Here is a 19,029-nt window from a genome sequence, read left to right as displayed (position 1 = left end):
GCTTAAACCTACAAATGTGCCTGGCTTAAACAGTTGTTTTGCAAAGCTTTAGAAGGGACACAGACTAGATTTCAAGGACAGGTGTTTATTTTAAATTATTGAAATTAAAACGAGGAACTGTTTGTATATTATATTCACATTAACATGCAATTTCATTAGCACTGCTCAATCATTAATTATCCAGAACTGTTATGCCTGCACATTCCTCCACCCAAAATACTACCCATTTTAGCATACTAATGTTGCAATGGTAAAAGCCTTTGGAACAGGTTGTGTTGCTAATTGGAATCAATTAGGATATCATTGGAGCATGGAGCCCAATCCTACTAAAAAGATTTACTCTTAGATTAGCCACTTCAAAGGCAAAGCACCAGCCTCCCAATAACATCATTCAGCACTCAGGAAATCATTATTTCTGTGAAAAGTCACAACATTTAATGACCTCAGGGTCTAGTAACTTATGTAAACCATAACAGCCTATACAAACATATTTGAAGATACCAGTTTAAATAACCTGGGGAAATAATCCAGTTTGAAGAAATGTATGATAAAATAATCTTGATGGAATTATCTTGCTAATCTTTTGTTTCTACATTTGAACTTAAATTGAATTAATGAAATTATTATAGTTACAATAACTCTGTTGATTACTCTGTTGATTACAGAGTAATCAACGCCTGGAATGCACTACCTGATTCTGTGGTTTCTACTCCTAATCCCAAAACCTTTATTTAGCCTTAGACTATCTACAATTGACCTCTCCCCCTTTTTAAGAGGTCTGTAAGGGGCGTGCATAAGCGCACCACTGTGCCTACCATCCCTGTCCTATTGTCTTCTTTTGTTACTTTTTATCATTACCTATCTAATGTTTTATTTGTACAAATTACCACTCTATAATTGTTTGACAAAATAAATAAATAAATAAATAAATAAATAAATAAATAAATAAAATATATACAATAATCTTTAATTCCTCCCCTCAAAAAAGGTAACATTTTCTGCTTTGTGCTAATGTATTCATTATGCTATGTATAAATTAGGATAGGAAGGGAAAGAGAAACATTTTCTTGCCTAATTCATTTGATTGGCTGACAGTTTGCAGAAAATATAGTTAAAATTCTGAAGTATTTCTTATTCATAAGTCTCACAGAAGTTCAAGAAAACTTCTGAGCAGGATCACAGTAAATGCTGAGCTTCTGGCAAGGCTGCTGATCTTTGGCATTCTTCAGAGAGACTGTGTAATTGGCAGTCCTGCTTGTAATTTATAGTTTTATTCTGTTCTGAAGCAGAGATATTCCATACTCTACACCAGAAAACATCCTTCCTGCCTCTCTTTATTTGATTATAGTCTCTGTTTTGCAAACCTCCATCAACTATCTTAAATTTTATACCATAAACAACCAGCATACTTCCAATAAGCACAGTGACAACTCTCAATTGTAATTAACAAAATAATTATACAGTATTCCCTCAATTTTCACGGGTTCAAACTTTGCGAAAAGTCTATACCATGGTTTTTCAAAAATATTAATTAAAAAATACTTCATGGGTTTTTTCCCTATATCACGGTTTTTCCTGCCCAATGATGTCATATGTCATTGCCAAACTTTTGTTTGCCTTTAATAAATATTTTTTTTAATAAACTTTAATAAATAAACAGGGTGAGTAATAATCTAAATGGTTGCTAAGGGAATGGGAAATTGCAATTTAGCGGTTTAAAGTGCTAATGGAAGGCTTGTGATAGTGTTCATAGCCAAAAATAGTGTATTTACTTCCACATCTCTACTTCGCGGAAATTCGACTTTCACAGGCGGTCTCGGAACACATCCCCTGTGAAAATCGAGGGAACACTGTATTTTAAAGGTGTAACAATGACTTAAATAGAGGGGGGAAATAATACCAGCTATGCCCAAACTTTAAGCATGGTTTCAAAATCTTCATTCATCTTAAAGATCATCTTTTTGAAGTTATTTGATGGCTAGGGTATTTCAGTGCTGAAGTTTTTATATGAAATAAGTGGAATTTACAGTGGCTAACTAGCTACTACTAGGAAACACCTTTCTCGGTTACTGGATCCTTGACAAAAATCTGACAGAGTAATAGGTGCATAGATTTTGGAGTACCGTATATAAAATTTTAGATTTTAATCCATTCCTTTTCTTTGAATGCAAATTCAAACGGCATGTGCTATAGAAAATTATTCAGCCCAAAGCATTCTGATTGCAGAACTCCTGACAAATCTTTTCTTCTCTCTCTCTTTTTGTGATTAAAATATAAAATGCTGGCATGGTGGTGAGTCAAATTACTGAGAGATAAAGCTTAATGCAGCATTCTTTACAGACATGCCTGGTTTTTGTTAGCCGTTTTCAAGCAGACCAATGGACTTGTTCTAATGAGGGATTTTGTTTTACACTTTTATAGCAACGAAAGTATAAAATGTTCAAATATAATTTGAATTTGATGAGTCGTGATTCCAATTGTACTTTATGGTTACTGCATTATGAACGATACCTAAAAATTTGTATTTTATAAATGGACTAATTGGTGCAATAAAACTAGTTACATTTTATTACACTAAATTAAAATAACTGCTACAAGGAAATAAAATTCCAATAATTACTATAATTTTGTTATAGCTGATATTACTTTTAAAAGGGAACTAGTTTCCATCTATCATTACTTTTATAAAGAAAATCCATTACAAAGAAATAAATAGTTTTGTATGAACATATCTCTTGGATGTGACATGGGACTTCAAATGGAAGTCAGGCATTTTTCTGGGTTTGGCCTAGGGCTATGTTTAAAAGAAAGAAAGTAATCAACTAAATGAGTTGGAGAATAAGTTAGTCATAAGTAGCGATGACTGTAGTAAGCAGGGTGGCAAAGTAAGAAAATAAAATCACAAGCCATTCAAACATCATTTTGAGACTATGTGCACGATATTAAAATGATACTACAGTAGTCTCTCACCTATCGCTGGTGTTACGTTCCAGACCTGGCCGCAATAGGTGAAATCCGCAATGGGGAATTTCTCCTCCTTCCCAGCTCTTTCTACAACCCCAAGCACACCGCCGCCGCCGCCAACCACTAAGCGCGCCTCCAAAGACTGCCTTCTCGGCACTGGCGAGGCGGGTTGAACGAGGGGACGGGCTTCCGCCGGAGCTCAATCCCCGCCCCGCTCATCATTCGCCCAGCCGCGGGCTGGTTGGCTTGTCCTGCCCTTCCAAACTTCTAAGCGCTGTATCTGTGCCAACGCTGACTTCAAAACCCGCGATGAAGTGAAGCCGTGGTGGGTGAAGCGCGATATAGCGAGGGACTACTATACTTGCAATGAAGCAACAACAGCTTACAATTGCAGCTGCTCTTAAGAATCCAAATTAAATTGTAGGTACCTGTCCAAGTTTGTTTTCTTTTAAAATTAGGGAAAAATAGTTTCTGTAGCAAATTAATGACAAATGAATGATTAATTTCATTCTGCTAGATGAGAGTAGAAGGGAAAGAGGGAGCCCATTAGATAAACATTAGAAAGATTTTCAGCATCATTAAATTAAGAAAGGAAAATGCATTTGAATATATATATATATACAGTGATCCCCCGCTCGTTGCGAGGGTTCCGTTCCAGGACCCCCCGCAACGAGCGGGTTTTCGCGAAGTAGCGCTGCGGAAGTAAAAACACCATCTGCGCATGTGCAGATGTTTTTAACTTCCGCAGCGCTAGCGAGGAGCCGAAGATTGGGGGCGGCGCGGGTGTTTTAAAACGATCGGAGCCGGCATATCGAGAGAAGGAGAAGAGGACCGCCCCCCCCCCAACTCGAAGAATGACATTTCCAAGGCCGGGCGTGGGGGCGTGGGGGATCAGGGCTAGATTTCCCTTTCTCCCGCGGACTTTTCTTTTGCTCCGAGCCTTGCGGACAAGCAGCGACCCGGCTTTTTCAAAGCGCAAAAGGTTGGAGGAGGACGCGGCTCGCGGAGAGGTGGAGAGAACCGGCGGGGTTCCTCAAGAAGACAACAGGTTCTCGAGTGATCTGCCCCCCCCAACACACACCCGCACCCATCGCTCTAGCGGAATCCAAGCGCGCCTCTCCAAAGCTTCCTTTTTTCTTGGCTCCGGCGTTTCTCACTTCGCCTCTCCGAAGCGAAGGAAACAGGTGAACTTCTCCTCCGTCCGCCCCATTGAAGCCCCAGCCGGCTGGAAAGAAAAAAAAATCCTTTTTTTGGAACGTGGAAGAAGCCGGGTGGGTGGGCGGCTGGGAGAGAGAGGCAGGGCGACTAGCACGAGGGGATTAACCTCGCCTGGGAAAAGACACTTATACCGGCTTTGCAAGGATCTTTGTAATCGATGGCTTCCGCCTGATCCTCCGGGCTAAGGTCGTAAACGTAGTCGAAATCCAAGCCGGAGCCACGGGAGCGGCAGAGTTTGTTCCAGAGGGCCACCCCGGCCAGCCACAGAGCCATCCTCCAGCAAAACATGGTCCTGCTCCTCGGCGGAGAGATGGAAGCGAGAGAGAGGGAGAGGGAGGGAGGCGAGGCGCCGGGTGCCAGGAGCGGTGGAGCGCTTACGTGTGGCGGACGGGGGAGGTGGAAGGCTGGAGAGAAGGGGCGCCGTGGGGAGGAAAAAAGGGCCGCGAGGATCTCCTCCGTCCGCGCCGACCGGCTCTGCTCTTCTCCAAGGGGATCGCACCCGGAGCCTGGGGCTTCCCCCCATGCAAAGGAATCGGGAGGCTACCGTGCGCGTGGGCGTGCAGTGCTTCTCTCTGCGTGCGTGTGTGTGAGTGCTGCGCTTGTGTGTTTGTGTGTGTAGGCGCGCGTGGAGGGCGAAGGGGTCCGACCCCCCGCGAGGAGGGGAAGTTGCAAAGCGGGAGAAGGCGCTGACTCACCCGCCTGCCCTCTCGCAGCGCCCGGCTCCCCTCCTTGCCTCCTCCTCTGTCAAAGGCCGGGCAAACTTTTCTGCCTCCCCGCCACCGCGGCGGCGGTAGTACCGCCGGGCTACCGGGAACTCTTCTGCCCGGAGGTGGCGACGGTTGGAAGGATCCCTCCTCCTTCTCCCGGTCGACCTCCCTGCCGAGCTTTCCGCTTGTTCCCGCGCTGGAGTCGGACTGCACATCAGCAAATGGGGAGAAAATAGAGATGTCCTGGCCGGGTGGGGGTGGGGGGGAGAGGAGGAGGAGGACGGCCGGGAGCACGGCAGCCCTGCAGTGATGGCAACGCGTCAGCAAAGGAGAGAGACTGAGACAGAGGAAGGAAAAGTGCAACGGCTTCCCCGTCTTTTCTTTCCAATAATTTATCTGGAGTTTCCTTTCCTCCTCCTCCTCCTTCTCCCTTTAATGAGCAAAACCGTCCAGCAGAATCTCGTCCGTCAGCATCCTGCTTGCTTTAATATATGAAACTAAAGCAGGTTGCGCAGCGGCGGCGAGCGGTTGTTGTTAGTTAAATTTTTTTATTATTTTTTGCAAGCAGACTCGGGCCCGGCTTTTCCAAGCGGATGCGAAAGGTTAACGGGTTTTTTTGTTTGTTTGCTTGAGAAACAAAGTTTCCGCCGCAGCTTCTTCTCTTTCCCTTCCCTGGCTTGGAAGTGCGCGCGCTGCGCGTTGGCTTGCAGCGATCCAGGCTCTAAAAACGTAGGCAGGCTTTTGATGGCTGGATTTGGTTTTTTCTAAGCCAGCCGAACGAACCGGCGAGTTTAAAATTCGGATTTAGCTGATCAAGCTAAAAAATAAAACGCGGCTCCGATCATTTTAAAACAGGCGCGCCGTTCTCCGCTGACTCCTGGCGAACTTCCAGGGCGAAGGGCGGGCGAGCGGGGGCTGGGGGGGGCTGGGGGGGCTTTGCCCTCCCGCCAGCAAGAGGGGGAAGACCAAGGGAAGCCGCCCAGCAGCTGATCTGCCCGGCTGCCATCTACGCATGCGTGCCCATAAAAAAAAAAAAAAAAAAAGGCACACATGCGCAGATGGTGTTTTGACTTCCGGGTTGAAAAATCGCGAATTACCCTGTTCGCAATGGTCGGGGACGCAATAACCGGGGGATCACTGTATATAGTTTAGTTTAAATGTGACATAGTAAAACACCAGTGTATGTATTTTGACTTCCAAAGGCAGTTTACATCATCAGTGAATTTGATGAAAAAAACATGTTTAGTGCAGACAATGCATGTACTAGGACTTAATAGAATTTAGCAACTGTAGTTTTCTCCTGTTGTTGAAGTGTTTCCCTATTTTACATTTGTAAATCACTGTAAGAAAAGTGTAGGGTGATGTGAATATTAACTAATGGAAATCCTAATATAGTACTAATGGAAATCCTAATATAGTAGAAATCAGAGCTAGCTTGGTGTAGTTGCTAAAATATCAGATTAGAAACCTGTACATTATGATTTGTAGTTCTCCTTTAGGCATGAAAACTGAGTAGGTGATTTTGGGACTTCCTCAGCACAACCAGTCTGCTGATAGGAAATGGAAGCATTATGTATACAACCTGCTGCAATTATAAAAAGTTATTATAAAAATAAAATAAATAATAGCCTGGCAATGGCTCAGAGCAGGATAACTGAAGAAAGAGACAAGAGGGCTAATTCTGGCTGCAAAAGACCAAAGTTTTAGAACAAATGCATACAAAGCCAGAACTGACAAAACAGCAATTGCAAATGCCTCCTCTGCAAAGAATCTTAAGCTAATGAGCTATATAGTTAGCTGCTACAAAAAGGTTGCACAGATTGTCTACAAAGAAGGCATGACAAAGTAAAAAAGATTCTGCATTGGACTATCTACAAGAAAAATCATTTGCCTGCAAGCAAGAACTGGTGGGACTACAAAATAGATAAAGTAGGTAATAGAAAATGAAGAAACTAAATACTCTGGCATTTTAGAATTCAAAGAGAGAGTCACCTGTCATATATCTTCCATGACTTAACAACTGTTAATAAGAAAGACAAAAAATGTTGGTATAATGGATGTGGCAGTACCTGGGAGTAGCAGTATAGTTGTTAGAAAAATTGCCAGGAGACCAAGAGAATAAAAGGGGAAAAAAATTTATTGGCAACAAAATAAAGAAAAAATAGACCGGTATGTATATAGGGACCTGAAGAGATGATGGAGAGGCACCCGTGTATTTCTGGGAGTGATTTGCTCATAATAGGCCACATCATATAAAGGTTCCTTAATGTCTTATTCATGCCCCCTTCCTTATGTCCATGCTTAAGAGTTGTTTATCACAAATACTTTTACTTCATTTTCTCCTTGTTATCCTTCGGTCCCTTTTTGACGTTTCATCTTTAATTGATATTTATCTTCTTGTTTATCTCTAAAAGTTCTTTGCCCCAATTCTTACGTTTGTAATAAACATGTTCATCTAAAAGATTTTCTGGCTGACACTGACATCACTTTTCTCCAGGACAGGCGTGTTATTGAGAACAAGAGTTTCTATTGCCAAAATATGCTACAGAATTTTCTTAATTGACATACAGTGTTTCCTCGCTTTTCACGGGGATGCGTTCCGAGACCGCCCGCGAAAGTCGAATTTCCGCGAAGTAGAGATGCGGAAGTAAATACACTATTTTTGGCTATGAACAGTATCACAAGCCTTCCCTTAACACTTTAAACCCCTAAATTGCAATTTTCCATTCCCTTAGCAACCATTTAGATTTTACTCACCATGTTTACCGTATATACTCGAGTATAAGCCGACCCGAGTATAAGCCGAGGCACCAATTTTTGCCACAAAAACTGGGAAAACGTATTGACCCGAGTATAAGCCGAGGTTAGAAAATGCAGTGGCTACTGGTAACTTATAAAAATGGAAAACAATAAAATTACATTAATTGAGACATGTTTTAGAATATTTATTTTAAAGAAAACCAGTAAACTAGCTCTGTAAATTTAAAAGAGGGTAAACAAATTAACAATATTAACAATAAATTAAAAAGTAAAAAAAGTAGCTCGATCAGGAACAAAGCTAAAACCTAAGAGTTAAAATCCTTCAAAACTGGATTCCTTCTCATCATTAATTGGATTTACATTATTGTTCTGTTTTTATATATGCTGTGAGCCACCCTGAGTCCTTGGAGAAGGATTGCATACAAATCCAATTAAATAAATAAACAAACAAACAAACAAATAAATAAGTGTATCCAAAGAAGAGCTTCAGCATTAGCTGCTGTGAGGTTATCAGCATAGAAAACCAAATAGATAGATAGATAGATAGATAGATAGATAGATAGATAGATAGATAGATAGATAGATAGAGATAGATAGATAGAAAGATAGACAGACAGACAGAAAAATAGATAGATAGATAGATAGATAGATAGATAGATATAGATAGATAGAAAGATAGATAGACAGACAGACAGACAGAAAAATAGATAGATAGATAGATAGATAGATAGATAGATAGATAGATAGATAGATAGAAATAGATACAGATAGATAGATAGATAGATAGATAGACAGACAGACAGACAGACAGACAGACAGACAGACAGAAATAGATACAGATAGATAGATAGATAGATAGATAGATAGATAGATATAGATAGATAGATAGATAGATAGATAGATAGAAAGAAAGAAAAATAGATAGATAGAAAGATAGAAAAATAGATAGATAGAAATAGATACAGATAGATAGATGATAGATAGATAGATAGATAGACAGATAGATATAGATAGAAAGATGGATAGACAGACAGACAGATAGAAAAATAGATAGATAGAAAGATAGACAGATAGAAAAAGAATTCCTGTCTAGCTCTGCCTCATAATACATTATTAGATCCTATCCAAGCAAGGACAGCAACTACCACAAAATACCATTTTTTAAACAGTTTAAATCCTTTCAAAGGAGGGGGAGGAGAATCTGACAGCAGGGGGCCTTTTTAATCTGACTAAAGGCAATGCAGAGAGAGTATGGAATACTCACCATTACTTTTTTCCCCTCGGTTGGAGCAAATGGCTGCCTCATTTGCTTGAGCTAGGGAGAGGAACTACGGCATGCGAGAGGAGACAAAAGCTGGTGCCTCCTCGCTCTGGCTCAAGCAATGGCGCCCTCGTGTGGTGACTTTGTTAATGACCCGAGTATAAGCCGAGGCTGTGTTTTTCAGCCCATTTTTTGGACTGAAAAACTCGGCTTATACTCGAGTATATACGGTATTTATTAAAGTTTATTTTAAAAAGTATTTATTAAAAGCAGACGAAAGTTTGGCGATGACATATGACATCATCGGGTGAGAAAAAACGTGGTATAGCCAAAAAACCAGCGTATTTTTTAATTAATATTAAAAAAACCTCATGATATAGACTTTTTGCGAAGTTCGAACCCCCCCAAATCGAGGGAACACTGTACAGGCCCCTAATTTTTCTTACAATAATAGAGAAAGAACAGAAGAAAATTGCAAAATACAATGTATTACAAATACCATGTATCCCTGAAAATAAGACAGGGCCTTATATTTTTTTGAACTCCAAAATATCAGGGGAAGGCTTATTATTTTGGGGTGCAGTAGATGGCGAGCATAGAACTGGATGTCCCATCGCCACCGCCTCCCTTCCCTGTTCTTGGTGGCAGTTGAAAGGTGGCCCACTGCCACCACCTCATGGAGCAGGACTCTGCAAAGCTTGTTGTGCCGTTCCATGCACAAACTGGAGGACTGCCACAAACTTCATCATGCAGCACAGCTGGGGTCCTGCTATCATTCGTATATGCAACAGCACAAGCCTTACAGAGTCCTTCTCTATAAGACAGCGGCAAAGGCATGATGAGCTTCACAGAGACTCATTTCTGGCAGGTGGGACGTGTTGGGCTGCGAGAAATGCCCATTGTAAGGGAAAACTTCTCATGAGTTCAATCAAACTTCTCAAACTCACAAGAAGTTTTCCTTTGCAATGGGCATCTCTGGACACAACACCGAGGAACTTGATGGAGCTATAAGTGTCAGGTGGATGTGGGTCTTGCGGTGGGGTGCAATTTAGGGATGGCAGGGCAGATGGGTCAGACCACAAGATCCACATCCTAAATGGAACTTGTAGCTCCATCATGTTTCTCGGTGTTGTGTCCACTGACCCTCCCCTGCCTCGCGCTGTTGAGCGAAGGGGAGGGAGAAGAAACTCTCGCTGGCTGGCCCAGGAAGCTGAGCTGACAGCCAAATTTCTAGCAGGGTTCAGTGGCAGAAGCAGCCAGACCAAATTGTCTCTTCAAACTCTCTTCCTCTCTCTCGGGAGCAGGGGGGAAGAGTGAACTTAAGACACAGCACCAAGAGAAGGAATCTTTTAACTGCATGCTGCAAACAAGAAATCTTTCTCCCCTTTCACTCAAAGTGGCTGTGCAGGCACAATGAGTCTCATGAAGACTTTCTAGCTGACCGCAGGACTCTGTAACATCAGTAGCCGCAGAAGAACAAGTGAATGTCCAAAATTCCCGATGCACCAATTATTAATAGTTGACAAAAATTTCATGTAATCATCATCATCTTCTTCTTCTGATATAACACATAATATATATCCAACTATTAATATTTTATAGATATGTGCTTTCAGAATTAATGCACCATATTCCTATGACTATTGGGTGAATTGACTGATATAATAGAAGGGCTAGGATTTAAAAAACCCTAGTCTTAAACTTTATATTTCTTGCTTCTTTGGCTTTTCCTCCATTAATGTACTTACCACTTCATGTCTCTTGTGCAAATCTCTTTGCCTTCACTCAGATGCCTATTGGCGTGAGCAAACATATTAACATGTGAGATTTGCTTTGGCTTAGCTCTTTAGGTTAACTCTGTCACTTACAGCTTGCTTTAGGTGCAAGCCAGGCCAAGCCATCATGTTTTGTTCCACGCACTGTGGCTTAACACAATGAACTCACCCTATGAAACCAGCCACAGTGTAATGACAATATTTATGTATCTAGATTTTATTAAAACAAAATAAAGTGCCACCAAGTTATGACTGGTGAACATTTCTTGGAAGAAGAAAGCACCTTGTTAAAATAAATGTTCAGGCAATTATTTCTAAATTTTGAAAGAAACAAGAGGCTGGATGTAGTACACCTTCATAAAATGGTAGATACTGCCATATCCCAGTTGTAATCTACCCGTCCTATGAGATTCAGCAGGGAGGCATACTCTGGGTTCCTCCTCTAGGAAATGTGGGTTCCTGGAGGAAAGCCTTTTCGTCTGTGGTGCCTGCCCTCTGGAACATCATTTCTCCAAAGATAAGGCTTACCCTGACCTTATTGGTTTTCTTATGAACTTTAAAAAACTGGTTTTATTGAATAGTCTGTAGCCTAGGTTTTCTAGTTGACTCTGTATGCTACTTACAAAGACTTTGTTTTCATCTTGTTTTCATGTAATTATTTATTTCTTTTTATGATCCTATCTTACTTAAATTCTAACCTAGAGTCATACATTTCAGATGGGTGACCATATAAATGGAACAAATACATAAATTATGCTTTAAAATGTGATTAGCATAAATGACATATAGTGCTACCCCTTTTAAAAAAGAAAGCCAATGAAATATACTCTAATCTCCAAAATCAATAGAAAAATAATATTTGCATTAGAACTCTGATTCTATACTTCAGTAATGGTGTATTTTACTGTCTTAACATATAAAATGCTAATAAAAATATGAAGTTGATATAAATAAAATTTCCTCTAGCAATAAAATATCATTGATATTCTTTATTTTCCAAACATTTTTTAAAAGCCTTATTGCAGACGAGTCATTGGAAAAGCATTTACAGTATTTGGCTTTGTAAATATTGCTTTTTTCTTTCCCTCATAAATTCTATTCTCAGTCTTTTATTATTATTTACTATCTCATTTTTCATTGTATTATATTGGTTGCACATGATAACCACTTCTATTTAAACTTTGAATATTTAATAAGTTGAAGACTTGTTAACATTATCTGAGTCTAGAAAGGATTTTAAAGAGTAAGCACAAGTTTCTGTATTTGGAGAACAAATCCAAGATCTTGTTTGTTCTTTCTTTGTTTAGAGCAAATTAAAACAATCTTCCAACACCTCCATTTATTCTACAAACTTAAACAAATCAGCATAAATTATCAGAAAAAATGCCATCATTTAGAAAAAGATCGCCATTTATCCTGACTGGAAAGGTATTGAAATTATATTGATATAGCTTGTTTTCAAAGCAATATTTTCTGTACTGTTACTTGAACAATTTCAGTGTGTGTTTATTTCTATTAAAATAAGGTTTAGGTTTAAAGATTTCATAAAAGGCCAACACTCGTATATCACAACGTTTTCATTTTATTAATGCATTTTTTGTTTTCAGAGAGCTTTGAAAGTTTGAATTAGTTTTTAAAGCAACTTAATCAATCAGAGGTGATGCTAAGTGACTTAATTATAGAGTTTATGGTGATTTAGAGACTCTTGTACATGGTCTCTTCATCTCTGAAAATTTATATTTGTATGTTATCCCAAACCTTAAAGATTTTAAGTACTATCTGTGATTAATCACATTAACAACAGATATGTAGTGGAACTGTAATAAAGTATTCAGACACATCCCTTCAAAAAGTAGTAAAACGCTGGAATTAAGTAGCAGCTAAATAGTAATGAACTTATTAAAAGAAAAAAGTATATTTAGATGCCAACTGGGAAGCTATTTTTTCTAAGATGTCATTAACCCACCCCTTTGTGCTTTTTAATTGTGGATTAACAAAATTAAAATTGATGTTATGTCTCCTGCTGTTCACAGAGAGACAGAAAATATATGGTTTTCAACAAAGGCAAGGAACCCATGAAGTTAATAGCTAAACTTTAATTGATTTCTATGGCCTTGGATTTCAAGAGCATTGCTTCCATTTTGTATTTTTGCCTATCAGCCTTGTCAAAGATAGCAAAAAAATCAAAAGATCCCCCCCCCCCAGTACTATTAGCATTGCTACTGTTAAATAACATCAGAAAAATGAGAATATATTTATAAAATAACTGGCAATATCTAGATAATGTTAAACAGTAATATAAATACAAATAGATACAAAACAGTAAGAAGTCAAATATAATATCAAAAACTATAAAACACCGTATTAAAATAACCCATTAATAATAAAACAGTCCTAATTACATGTATACATACCATTCTTGCAGTTTGGCTTTGTCAGTTGTTAGTTCATAGCCTCCCAGGCCTGCCGGCAAAGCCAGGGTTTCATGGCCTTACGGAAGGCCAGTAGGGTGGGAGCAATACGGACATCAGTGGTAGTTGCTTCCATAGGGCCGGGGTGGCCACAGAAAAGGCCCTTCCCCGCAGTCCCGCTAGCCTGCATTGCTAAGTCGAGGGGACCCGGAGGAAGCCAATTCTGTGTGCTCTTATTGGTCTCTGGGAGGTATGTGTCAAGAGGCATTTGAGGACCTTATCTGTAGTGAAAGACAAACTGGAATACATTCTCACTTCTTCTGGGGCTAGTGGGATGGTTTCAGTGGTGGGGGTGAAGGTTATACATATCATTCAATGGCCTGACTGTTTAGATCTATCAGGGAGAAACAGCTGGAAATTCCATATTTTCAGGAAATTTCATGGGCTGAGGCAAGGAAAAATCGAAGAGATTAAAGCAGCCCCTCCTTTTGGCCTTTACATTTTTAAAAAATGAAATTGCTTAGGAGAGCTTTCCTCTAATGTGAATGTTGCCATCTTAATTCTATTTAGGATATTTATAATTTAAATTGTGTGGTTTTTATTTTCATTCTGTTTATAGTGGCTTTATTCCTGCCATGGATATTTTAATCTGTATCTGTTCAGAGAAAGCTGCCAAAATCATTTTGGATTTCAACAACATAAAAGTACATTCCATAAATAAATAAAAACTGTAGTGTTCAACTCAGGGTAGAAATCTAATACTTTAGCATCTCCAAGCCTGTTTAAATATTTTCAGAAAGGTGAGTCCACTAGTTTCTGAGGCAACCTGTTCCATTTGAACATCTATTGTTAGAACATTCTTCTTTATATAGAACTTGTTGTGGTTCAGTCTGGGACCCCTCCGGGAATGGCTGACCTTCTGTCGGTTTCCAGCTCAGAGGGAGAGGCTGAGGAACAGGAGGTGCAGACTGACGAGGAAGAGGAATCCCAGGCTGAAGAAGGACAGCCAGAGTTCCACCAGGGGGAGCTCTCCCCAGCAAGCAGCCTGGATTCCTTAGGGGAAAATGCTCAAGACATCATAGATATGCGACAAAGGAGAGCTAATCAGAGACGGACTCAATTGGCTAGGTATTTCCAGCATTAGAGGTCACAGCTGGGTTTGGGTGTGGTGCTCTTGGGAAAGGATAAAAGGCGGACCCACCCTTCCTGGCTTGTGGAGTTTTATCTTGGAGATTCGTGAGACCTGTCTGTGAACTTTGGTGGCTTACAATCCTGGTTTGTACCTTGGACTATTGAAACCTTGGGGGGGGGGTGCCAGCAAGAAGCTTGTGGTATTGACTGGACATCAGGACCCTGCTGTAACGTATTATAGCCTGTCTGTTGTGAAGACAGGTTTTCCTTTGTGCTTATTTTTTCCAGCTATAAAATACTTTTGGCTTTTACCAGAGTGTCTGGCTGTTCTTTCAGTTCGTGTTGAGGTCTGGGAAAACCCAGACAGAACAGAACTGAAATACTCTTCTTTGTCATTTAAGTCCATGGCTTCGTATTAATGTAAATCTTTATCATTTTGGTTGTTCTCATTTGGCCAAACTATAATCATGTCCTTCCTAAAATATTGGCCCAAACTATTGTAGACACAATATTCCAAGGAGAATTTCTAGATCCTCTTTGCTATACTGCTACTCCTTCATTTTGTTGAACAGCCATTTAACTGAAAGGGTATAGGGTCACCTGCTCAAACAGGTCCCTTTCAACTGTTTTATTTTGTATTCTGTATGTCCAGACTCACTTTAATAAAATTGGAAAATATAAGCTAAGGATGTAACTGTTAGTTGGATTCATAGTTGGCTGAATGATCTTTAAAGATATTTATTCAGCTTGGAGGAAAATATCAGGGATATCGCTACAGGGCTTCTCCCAGCTTTGCATTGTTCAATATTTTTATTAATAATTTGGATGAGAGGATTGAGAAGTTATTTATCAAATGGCAGATGGTGCTAAACTGACTGAAGATCTAATGCTATTAAGTTAAAGGAGATCTAGATAACCTTCAGCAATGAACTGAAATGACTAGCATAGAATTTAATAAGAAGAAATTAAATGGTAGGAAAAATGAAAGGCAAAAGTACAGGAAGGGAGAAACCTGATTGGGAAATAGTATGTTGTGAAAGTTAAATGCCCTCATCACCTCGAGGTTCGACTACTGTAATGCTCTCTACATGGGGCTACCTCTGAAAAGTGTTCGGAAACTTCAGATCGTGCAGAATGCAGCTGCGAGAGCAGTCATGGGCTTACCTAGGTATGCCCATGTTTCACCATCACTCCGCAGTCTGCATTGGCTGCTGATCAATTTCCTGTCACAATTCAAAGTGTTGGTTATGACCTTTAAAGCCCTTCATGGCATCGGACCAGAATACCTCCGAGACCGCCTCCTGCCGCACGAATCCCAGCGACCGATTAGGTCACACAGAGTGGGCCTTCTCCGGGTCCCGTCAACTAAACAGTGTCGGTTGGTGGGCCCCAGGGGAAGAGCCTGTGGCGGCACCGGCTCTCTGGAACCAACTCCCCCCGGAGATTAGAACTGCCCCTACTCTACCTGCCTTCCGTAAACTCCTTAAAACCCACCTTTGCCGTCAGGCATGGGAGAACTAAGACATCTCCCCCTGGGCATGTTTAAATTGTGTATGGTATGCTTGTGAGTGTGTATGTACTATATGGGGTTTCTTTTTAAATCTTAAATGTTTTAAATGTATTCAGATTATTTATGATTTGTTTTTCTCTGCTGTGAGCCGCCCCGAGTCCTCGGAGAGGGGCAGCATACAAATCTAAATAATAAATAAATAAATAAATAAATAAATAAATAAATAAATAAATAAGTAAGTAAGTAAGTAAGTAAATAAATAAATAAATAAATAAATATAAACCAGCATTGTGATGTAGTCATTTAAAAATCTAATATTACTTTGCCTTCATCAACAGGGACATAGGGTTTCAATCACAAGGATTAGTTAATTCTGCTGTTCATGTCCCATTTGGTATACAGTGATCCCCCGGTTATTGCGTCCCCGACCATTGCGAACAGGCTAATTTGCGATTTTTGAACCCGGAAGTCAGAACACCATCTGCGCATGCGTGCCCTTTTTTTCTATGGGCACGCATGCGTAGATGGCGCCGGGCAGATCAGCTGCTGGGCGGCTTCCCTAGGTCTTCCCCCTCTTGGCGGGCATCAGCGAGAAGTTTCCCCACCACCCACGCAAACTCCTCGCTGCTGCCGCTTAGCTCGGGCCGCTTCCCAGCTGAGTACTCAGCTGGGAAGCGGCCCAAGCGAACGGCTTGTCCGCAGCCTGCCTGCCCGCGCGCCCACGGCTCGCGCGCCCTTCTCCCGCCCACACCGTTCGCTCGGGCCGCTTCCCAGCTGAGTACTCAGCTGGGAAGCGGCCAGAGCGAACGGCTTGTCCGCAGCCTGCCCACGCCGTTCGCTCCCCCTCTTGCTGGCGGGAGATCGAGAAGCCCTCCCCAGCACCCGCTCGCCCGCCGTTCGCCGCTCGCCCGCCCTTCGCCCGGCCACCCGCCGTTCGCTCGCTGCTCGCCCGGCCACCCGGGTTCGTTTGGCTTGAGGGCTCAGTTGGGAAGGCGCGCTGGTGTTTTAAAACGTCGCTGCCGACATGGGGGGCTCGCTAGCACCCCCCCAAACCTGGGTTGGGGGTTCGGGGGGTGCTAGCGAGCCCCCCATGTCAGCGGCGACGTTTTAAAACACCCGCGCGGCTTTCCAATGAGTCCCGAAGACAAACGCGGAAGTTTGACGTTTGTCTTCGGGACTCATTGGAAAGCCGCGCGGGTGTTTTAAAACGTCGCCGCCGACATGGGGGGCTCGCTAGCACCCCCCCGAATCCCCAACCCGGGTTAGGGGGGGTGCTAGCGAGCCCCCCATGTCGGCGGTGACGTTTTAAAACACCCGCGCCGCCCCCAATCTTCGGCTCCTCGCTAGCGCTGCGGAAGTAAAAACACCATCTGCACATGCGCAGATGGTGTTTTTACTTCCGCAGCGCTACTTCGCGAAAACCCGCTCATTGCGGGGGGTCCTGGAACGGAACCCTCGCAATGATCGGGGGATCACTGTATGCAACTCTTGAGTAGCCCAGTTTAAAAAGGGCAATAGCCCTTTGGAATTGTATCAAGATATTGGAGAAAGTCAAAAGCGAGTTCAGAAGAGGACTACCAAATATGAAGATTTTGAAAGCAAGGTTTTTGAGGAACAGCTAAACAATCTGAGTAGGTTTAGCTTTTAGAAGAATTGACTGAGGGGAGATAATATGGCAATGAAAATGTATTTGAGCCAAAAGGGAGAGTGGACTTAGCCTATATTGTTCTTGAGCGCAGAACCAGAACCACTGGATTAGGACTTAAAAAGAAATAAATTCAGGTTAATCATTAAATGTTATGCAATGAGTTGGGTTTGTTTTTTAAGTAAAACTAGAAGTCTTCAAATAAACAAGACAGAAACCTGTCAGAAGTGCTTGAACCAAGCAGGAAATTGCACTAGAGCCCTTCCAACTCTTTGGCACTACAGTGATCCCCCGAGTTTCGCAATCTCGATCTTTGCGAAACGCTATATCGCGATTTTTCCACCCGATGACGTCACTCCCTTCCTTTCTCATCTTTCTTTCTCTCTCTCTTTCTCTATCTTGCTTCTTCCTCTCTCACACTCTCTTCCTCCCTCTCTCATCTCTTTCTTTCCTTCTCTCTCTTTCTCTATCTCTCCCCCTCTTGCTCTCGAGCGGCGGGCGGCACCCAGGGAAGGTTCCTTCGGCCGCCCACCAGCTGATCTGCTCGGCAGTGCAGTAGCAGCGAGGAGCCGAAGATGGGGTTTCCCCTTTGCGTGGGCAACGGGGAAACCCCATCTTCGGCTCCTCGCTGCTACTGTGCTGCCGAGCAGATCAGCTGGTGGGCGGCCGAAGGAACCTTCCCTGGGTCTTCAACTCCCAGAGCGGCGGACAAGCGGTGGCCGGACAAGCGGACAAGCGGCCAGACAAGCGGACAAGCGGCAGACAAGCGGCAGCCGGAAAAGCGGCGGCCGGAAAAGCGGCAGACAAGCTGAAAAGCGGCGGACAAGCGGGCAGGCAGGCGGCTCCTCAGCTGCTGGGTCTTCCCAGGTGCGGAAGTAAAAACACCATCTGTGCATGCGCGGCCATGGAAAAAGGGGCGCGCATGCGCAGATGGTGTTTTTACTTCCGCACCACTACATCGCGAAAAATCGATTATCGCGAGGGGTCTTGGAACGGAACCCTCGCAATAATCGGGGGATCACTGTATTCAGTTTCCAGTTTGTGGAAACTCAAAGGCAGCAAATCCAGAGCTGCTGAGTTGATGTGCTCCTTAAACATCCTGGAGTTACCAGAAAATTATGTACAAACAGAGGCATGACATGTTCTGTCTGAACTGTACCCCACTGCTCTAGCTTCTGTTTCAAATAACTAATCTGCCTTCTTTCCAAATTTATGGGTGGATAACAGATTACGTTTTAGCATTCATTTTGGATGGTGTCAAAGTAAGAGGCAAAGAAAAATGCTGGTTTGACAATGATACAGCCAAAGACAGTGAAGGGTCTATCGTTCTTGGACTACAAGTGAAATGAAGAGAAATTTAGGGACACAAAGGTTTCCTCTGCCTTCCATTGAGGACCTGTATACTGCACGAGTCAAAAAGAGGACTGTGAAAATATTTACTGATCCCTCGCATCCTGGATATAAATTCCTACCCTCAAAACGTCACTACAGAGCACTGCACACCAAGACAAAGAGACACAAGAACAGTTTTTTCCTGAATTCCATCACTCTGCTAAACAAATAATTCCCTCAACACTGTCAAACTATTTACTAAGTCTGCACTACTGTTACTACTAGTTTATCTCATCATTCCTATCACCCATTTCC

This window comes from Erythrolamprus reginae, chromosome 5 (assembly GCF_031021105.1).
Source record: "Erythrolamprus reginae isolate rEryReg1 chromosome 5, rEryReg1.hap1, whole genome shotgun sequence".
Taxonomy (NCBI): domain Eukaryota; kingdom Metazoa; phylum Chordata; class Lepidosauria; order Squamata; family Dipsadidae; genus Erythrolamprus; species Erythrolamprus reginae.
This window is presented reverse-complemented; position numbering follows the sequence as displayed.